The sequence below is a fragment of the Montipora capricornis genome, chromosome 3 (assembly GCF_036669925.1).
Source record: "Montipora capricornis isolate CH-2021 chromosome 3, ASM3666992v2, whole genome shotgun sequence".
Lineage (NCBI taxonomy): Eukaryota > Metazoa > Cnidaria > Anthozoa > Scleractinia > Acroporidae > Montipora > Montipora capricornis.
In genome coordinates this window covers 60639271-60646951 of record NC_090885.1, presented here as the reverse complement: position 1 = coordinate 60646951, position 7681 = coordinate 60639271, and positions in this window count along the sequence as shown.

Here is a 7681-nt window from a genome sequence, read left to right as displayed (position 1 = left end):
GCTTGTTTACACAATTTCTGCAGGCACCTTTTGACAAATCCAGTTAGAAATTTATAGTTATCGGTGCGTTTCTCTCCAGAATGGCATTCTGTGAGCCAGGCTGAGTAAATCGAGTGTGATCAGCCGATTTTTGACTGAATTTTAGGCGTTTGGCCCTTGATATCTGAGCGAATTTGCTAAAAGGTAGCTACTGGAGTTTTCGCTTGAGCACGGGCGCAGCCCGTGTTCAAGCCATTGTGGCCTCTCAAAATTGAGGGGGCTTGCCGTCAAGGCCTGCTTTGCCAAACAGCCCAGGGACAGTTCTAACTGTGAGTTGTGTGTCAAAAGCACAGGGCTGGGGGGGTTGCTGCTTTGGCACTTTAACTGCAGTTAGAGTTTGTGGCCTTGTTAAGTCAGACTTTACACTGTAGCATGTCTTCATTGGCAATTTTTCCTGGACTAGTCTAGGCTTCAATGATAGTTTGCTTTTGATCACCAATTAGAGTGAACCCACACTGTGGTGTGGGTAGGTGATTGTTGGTTGTCTGACCAAAGCACAGGGGTGGGGAGGGTGGCTTTTCTTTAAGTCTGTGACAGTAGCAGAATTGGCTTGTTTACACAATTTCTGCAGGCACCTTTTGACAAATCCAGTTAGAAATTTATAGTTATCGGTGCGTTTCTCTCCAGAATGGCATTCTGTGAGCCAGGCTGAGTAAATCGAGTGTGATCAGCCGATTTTTGACTGAATTTTAGGCGTTTGGCCCTTGATATCTGAGCGAATTTGCTAAAAGGTAGCTACTGGAGTTTTCGCTTGAGCACGGGCGCAGCCCGTGTTCAAGCCATTGTGGCCTCTCAAAATTGAGGGGGCTTGCCGTCAAGGCCTGCTTTGCCAAACAGCCCAGGGACAGTTCTAACTGTGAGTTGTGTGTCAAAAGCACAGGGCTGGGGGGGTTGCTGCTTTGGCACTTTAACTGCAGTTAGAGTTTGTGGCCTTGTTAAGTCAGACTTTACACTGTAGCATGTCTTCATTGGCAATTTTTCCTGGACTAGTCTAGGCTTCAATGATAGTTTGCTTTTGATCACCAATTAGAGTGAACCCACACTGTGGTGTGGGTAGGTGATTGTTGGTTGTCTGACCAAAGCACAGGGGTGGGGAGGGTGGCTTTTCTTTAAGTCTGTGACAGTAGCAGAATTGGCTTGTTTACACAATTTCTGCAGGCACCTTTTGACAAATCCAGTTAGAAATTTATAGTTATCGGTGCGTTTCTCTCCAGAATGGCATTCTGTGAGCCAGGCTGAGTAAATCGAGTGTGATCAGCCGATTTTTGACTGAATTTTAGGCGTTTGGCCCTTGATATCTGAGCGAATTTGCTAAAAGGTAGCTACTGGAGTTTTCGCTTGAGCACGGGCGCAGCCCGTGTTCAAGCCATTGTGGCCTCTCAAAATTGAGGGGGCTTGCCGTCAAGGCCTGCTTTGCCAAACAGCCCAGGGACAGTTCTAACTGTGAGTTGTGTGTCAAAAGCACAGGGCTGGGGGGGTTGCTGCTTTGGCACTTTAACTGCAGTTAGAGTTTGTGGCCTTGTTAAGTCAGACTTTACACTGTAGCATGTCTTCATTGGCAATTTTTCCTGGACTAGTCTAGGCTTCAATGATAGTTTGCTTTTGATCACCAATTAGAGTGAACCCACACTGTGGTGTGGGTAGGTGATTGTTGGTTGTCTGACCAAAGCACAGGGGTGGGGAGGGTGGCTTTTCTTTAAGTCTGTGACAGTAGCAGAATTGGCTTGTTTACACAATTTCTGCAGGCACCTTTTGACAAATCCAGTTAGAAATTTATAGTTATCGGTGCGTTTCTCTCCAGAATGGCATTCTGTGAGCCAGGCTGAGTAAATCGAGTGTGATCAGCCGATTTTTGACTGAATTTTAGGCGTTTGGCCCTTGATATCTGAGCGAATTTGCTAAAAGGTAGCTACTGGAGTTTTCGCTTGAGCACGGGCGCAGCCCGTGTTCAAGCCATTGTGGCCTCTCAAAATTGAGGGGGCTTGCCGTCAAGGCCTGCTTTGCCAAACAGCCCAGGGACAGTTCTAACTGTGAGTTGTGTGTCAAAAGCACAGGGCTGGGGGGGTTGCTGCTTTGGCACTTTAACTGCAGTTAGAGTTTGTGGCCTTGTTAAGTCAGACTTTACACTGTAGCATGTCTTCATTGGCAATTTTTCCTGGACTAGTCTAGGCTTCAATGATAGTTTGCTTTTGATCACCAATTAGAGTGAACCCACACTGTGGTGTGGGTAGGTGATTGTTGGTTGTCTGACCAAAGCACAGGGGTGGGGAGGGTGGCTTTTCTTTAAGTCTGTGACAGTAGCAGAATTGGCTTGTTTACACAATTTCTGCAGGCACCTTTTGACAAATCCAGTTAGAAATTTATAGTTATCGGTGCGTTTCTCTCCAGAATGGCATTCTGTGAGCCAGGCTGAGTAAATCGAGTGTGATCAGCCGATTTTTGACAGAATTTTAGGCGTTTGGCCCTTGATATCTGAGCGAATTTGCTAAAAGGTAGCTACTGGAGTTTTCGCTTGAGCACGGGCGCAGCCCGTGTTCAAGCCATTGTGGCCTCTCAAAATTGAGGGGGCTTGCCGTCAAGGCCTGCTTTGCCAAACAGCCCAGGGACAGTTCTAACTGTGAGTTGTGTGTCAAAAGCACAGGGCTGGGGGGGTTGCTGCTTTGGCACTTTAACTGCAGTTAGAGTTTGTGGCCTTGTTAAGTCAGACTTTACACTGTAGCATGTCTTCATTGGCAATTTTTCCTGGACTAGTCTAGGCTTCAATGATAGTTTGCTTTTGATCACCAATTAGAGTGAACCCACACTGTGGTGTGGGTAGGTGATTGTTGGTTGTCTGACCAAAGCACAGGGGTGGGGAGGGTGGCTTTTCTTTAAGTCTGTGACAGTAGCAGAATTGGCTTGTTTACACAATTTCTGCAGGCACCTTTTGACAAATCCAGTTAGAAATTTATAGTTATCGGTGCGTTTCTCTCCAGAATGGCATTCTGTGAGCCAGGCTGAGTAAATCGAGTGTGATCAGCCGATTTTTGACTGAATTTTAGGCGTTTGGCCCTTGATATCTGAGCGAATTTGCTAAAAGGTAGCTACTGGAGTTTTCGCTTGAGCACGGGCGCAGCCCGTGTTCAAGCCATTGTGGCCTCTCAAAATTGAGGGGGCTTGCCGTCAAGGCCTGCTTTGCCAAACAGCCCAGGGACAGTTCTAACTGTGAGTTGTGTGTCAAAAGCACAGGGCTGGGGGGGTTGCTGCTTTGGCACTTTAACTGCAGTTAGAGTTTGTGGCCTTGTTAAGTCAGACTTTACACTGTAGCATGTCTTCATTGGCAATTTTTCCTGGACTAGTCTAGGCTTCAATGATAGTTTGCTTTTGATCACCAATTAGAGTGAACCCACACTGTGGTGTGGGTAGGTGATTGTTGGTTGTCTGACCAAAGCACAGGGGTGGGGAGGGTGGCTTTTCTTTAAGTCTGTGACAGTAGCAGAATTGGCTTGTTTACACAATTTCTGCAGGCACCTTTTGACAAATCCAGTTAGAAATTTATAGTTATCGGTGCGTTTCTCTCCAGAATGGCATTCTGTGAGCCAGGCTGAGTAAATCGAGTGTGATCAGCCGATTTTTGACAGAATTTTAGGCGTTTGGCCCTTGATATCTGAGCGAATTTGCTAAAAGGTAGCTACTGGAGTTTTCGCTTGAGCACGGGCGCAGCCCGTGTTCAAGCCATTGTGGCCTCTCAAAATTGAGGGGGCTTGCCGTCAAGGCCTGCTTTGCCAAACAGCCCAGGGACAGTTCTAACTGTGAGTTGTGTGTCAAAAGCACAGGGCTGGGGGGGTTGCTGCTTTGGCACTTTAACTGCAGTTAGAGTTTGTGGCCTTGTTAAGTCAGACTTTACACTGTAGCATGTCTTCATTGGCAATTTTTCCTGGACTAGTCTAGGCTTCAATGATAGTTTGCTTTTGATCACCAATTAGAGTGAACCCACACTGTGGTGTGGGTAGGTGATTGTTGGTTGTCTGACCAAAGCACAGGGGTGGGGAGGGTGGCTTTTCTTTAAGTCTGTGACAGTAGCAGAATTGGCTTGTTTACACAATTTCTGCAGGCACCTTTTGACAAATCCAGTTAGAAATTTATAGTTATCGGTGCGTTTCTCTCCAGAATGGCATTCTGTGAGCCAGGCTGAGTAAATCGAGTGTGATCAGCCGATTTTTGACAGAATTTTAGGCGTTTGGCCCTTGATATCTGAGCGAATTTGCTAAAAGGTAGCTACTGGAGTTTTCGCTTGAGCACGGGCGCAGCCCGTGTTCAAGCCATTGTGGCCTCTCAAAATTGAGGGGGCTTGCCGTCAAGGCCTGCTTTGCCAAACAGCCCAGGGACAGTTCTAACTGTGAGTTGTGTGTCAAAAGCACAGGGCTGGGGGGGTTGCTGCTTTGGCACTTTAACTGCAGTTAGAGTTTGTGGCCTTGTTAAGTCAGACTTTACACTGTAGCATGTCTTCATTGGCAATTTTTCCTGGACTAGTCTAGGCTTCAATGATAGTTTGCTTTTGATCACCAATTAGAGTGAACCCACACTGTGGTGTGGGTAGGTGATTGTTGGTTGTCTGACCAAAGCACAGGGGTGGGGAGGGTGGCTTTTCTTTAAGTCTGTGACAGTAGCAGAATTGGCTTGTTTACACAATTTCTGCAGGCACCTTTTGACAAATCCAGTTAGAAATTTATAGTTATCGGTGCGTTTCTCTCCAGAATGGCATTCTGTGAGCCAGGCTGAGTAAATCGAGTGTGATCAGCCGATTTTTGACTGAATTTTAGGCGTTTGGCCCTTGATATCTGAGCGAATTTGCTAAAAGGTAGCTACTGGAGTTTTCGCTTGAGCACGGGCGCAGCCCGTGTTCAAGCCATTGTGGCCTCTCAAAATTGAGGGGGCTTGCCGTCAAGGCCTGCTTTGCCAAACAGCCCAGGGACAGTTCTAACTGTGAGTTGTGTGTCAAAAGCACAGGGCTGGGGGGGTTGCTGCTTTGGCACTTTAACTGCAGTTAGAGTTTGTGGCCTTGTTAAGTCAGACTTTACACTGTAGCATGTCTTCATTGGCAATTTTTCCTGGACTAGTCTAGGCTTCAATGATAGTTTGCTTTTGATCACCAATTAGAGTGAACCCACACTGTGGTGTGGGTAGGTGATTGTTGGTTGTCTGACCAAAGCACAGGGGTGGGGAGGGTGGCTTTTCTTTAAGTCTGTGACAGTAGCAGAATTGGCTTGTTTACACAATTTCTGCAGGCACCTTTTGACAAATCCAGTTAGAAATTTATAGTTATCGGTGCGTTTCTCTCCAGAATGGCATTCTGTGAGCCCGGCTGAGTAAATCGAGTGTGATCAGCCGATTTTTGACTGAATTTTAGGCGTTTTCAGTTAGAAACGTCCCTGGGCCTGTTGGCAAAGCTACGGCCCGATGCGGCAAGCCCCCTCAATTTTGAGAGGCCAGCGACACAGAGCTTGAACCACGGGCTGGTTTCCGTGCATCAAGGTGACTGACTCCGAGCTACGCCTCCTTAGGGCAAATTCGGCTCAGATATTCAAATTGTCCAAACGCCTAAAATTTCAGTCAAAAATCGGCGATCACACTCGATTTACTAAGCATGGACACAGGGAATGCCATTCTGCAGAGCTCGAACCGCACTCGGATAAGCTATAAATTTACTACTGGATTTGTCAAAAAGGTGCCTGCACGACAATTGAAGTGTTGTGTGAAAGCACTATGGCCATTATGGTCGTAGCGTCGATAGGTCTGCCTGCAGAAATTGTGTAAACAAGCCAATTCCGCTACTGTCACACACGTACAAGAACAGCTACCCTCACCACCACTGTGATTTGGTCAGACACCTACCAATCACCTACCCACACCACAGTGTGGGTTCACTCTAATTGGTGATCAAAAGCAAACTATCATTGAAGCCTAGACTAGTCCAGGAAAAATTGCCAATGAAGACATGCTACAGTGTAAAGTCTGACTTAACAAGGCCACAAACTCTAACTGCAGTTAAAGTGCCAAAGCAGCAACCCCCCCAGCCCTGTGCTTTTGACACACAACTCACAGTTAGAACTGTCCCTGGGCTGTTTGGCAAAGCAGGCCTTGACGGCAAGCCCCCTCAATTTTGAGAGGCCACAATGGCTTGAACACGGGCTGCGCCCGTGCTCAAGCGAAAACTCCAGTAGCTACCTTTTAGCAAATTCGCTCAGATATCAAGGGCCAAACGCCTAAAATTCTGTCAAAAATCGGCTGATCACACTCGATTTACTCAGCCTGGCTCACAGAATGCCATTCTGGAGAGAAACGCACCGATAACTATAAATTTCTAACTGGATTTGTCAAAAGGTGCCTGCAGAAATTGTGTAAACAAGCCAATTCTGCTACTGTCACAGACTTAAAGAAAAGCCACCCTCCCCACCCCTGTGCTTTGGTCAGACAACCAACAATCACCTACCCACACCACAGTGTGGGTTCACTCTAATTGGTGATCAAAAGCAAACTATCATTGAAGCCTAGACTAGTCCAGGAAAATTGCCAATGAAGACATGCTACAGTGTAAAGTCTGACTTAACAAGGCCACAAACTCTAACTGCAGTTAAAGTGCCAAAGCAGCAACCCCCCCAGCCCTGTGCTTTTGACACACAATTCACAGTTAGAACTGTCCCTGGGCTGTTTGGCAAAGCAGGCCTTGACGGCAAGCCCCCTCAATTTTGAGGGGCCAGAAAGCGCCCGTGCTCAAGCGAAAACTCCAGTAGCTACCTTTTAGCAAATTCGCTCAGATATCAAGGGCCAAACGCCTAAAATTCTGTCAAAAATCGGCTGATCACACTCGATTTACTCAGCCTGGCTCACAGAATGCCATTCTGGAGAGAAACGCACCGATAACTATAAATTTCTAACTGGATTTGTCAAAAGGTGCCTGCAGAAATTGTGTAAACAAGCCAATTCTGCTACTGTCACAGACTTAAAGAAAAGCCACCCTCCCCACCCCTGTGCTTTGGTCAGACAACCAACAATCACCTACCCACACCACAGTGTGGGTTCACTCTAATTGGTGATCAAAAGCAAACTATCATTGAAGCCTAGACTAGTCCAGGAAAAATTGCCAATGAAGACATGCTACAGTGTAAAGTCTGACTTAACAAGGCCACAAACTCTAACTGCAGTTAAAGTGCCAAAGCAGCAACCCCCCCAGCCCTGTGCTTTTGACACACAACTCACAGTTAGAACTGTCCCTGGGCTGTTTGGCAAAGCAGGCCTTGACGGCAAGCCCCCTCAATTTTGAGAGGCCACAATGGCTTGAACACGGGCTGCGCCCGTGCTCAAGCGAAAACTCCAGTAGCTACCTTTTAGCAAATTCGCTCAGATATCAAGGGCCAAACGCCTAAAATTCTGTCAAAAATCGGCTGATCACACTCGATTTACTCAGCCTGGCTCACAGAATGCCATTCTGGAGAGAAACGCACCGATAACTATAAATTTCTAACTGGATTTGTCAAAAGGTGCCTGCAGAAATTGTGTAAACAAGCCAATTCTGCTACTGTCACAGACTTAAAGAAAAGCCACCCTCCCCACCCCTGTGCTTTGGTCAGACAACCAACAATCACCTACCCACACCACAGTG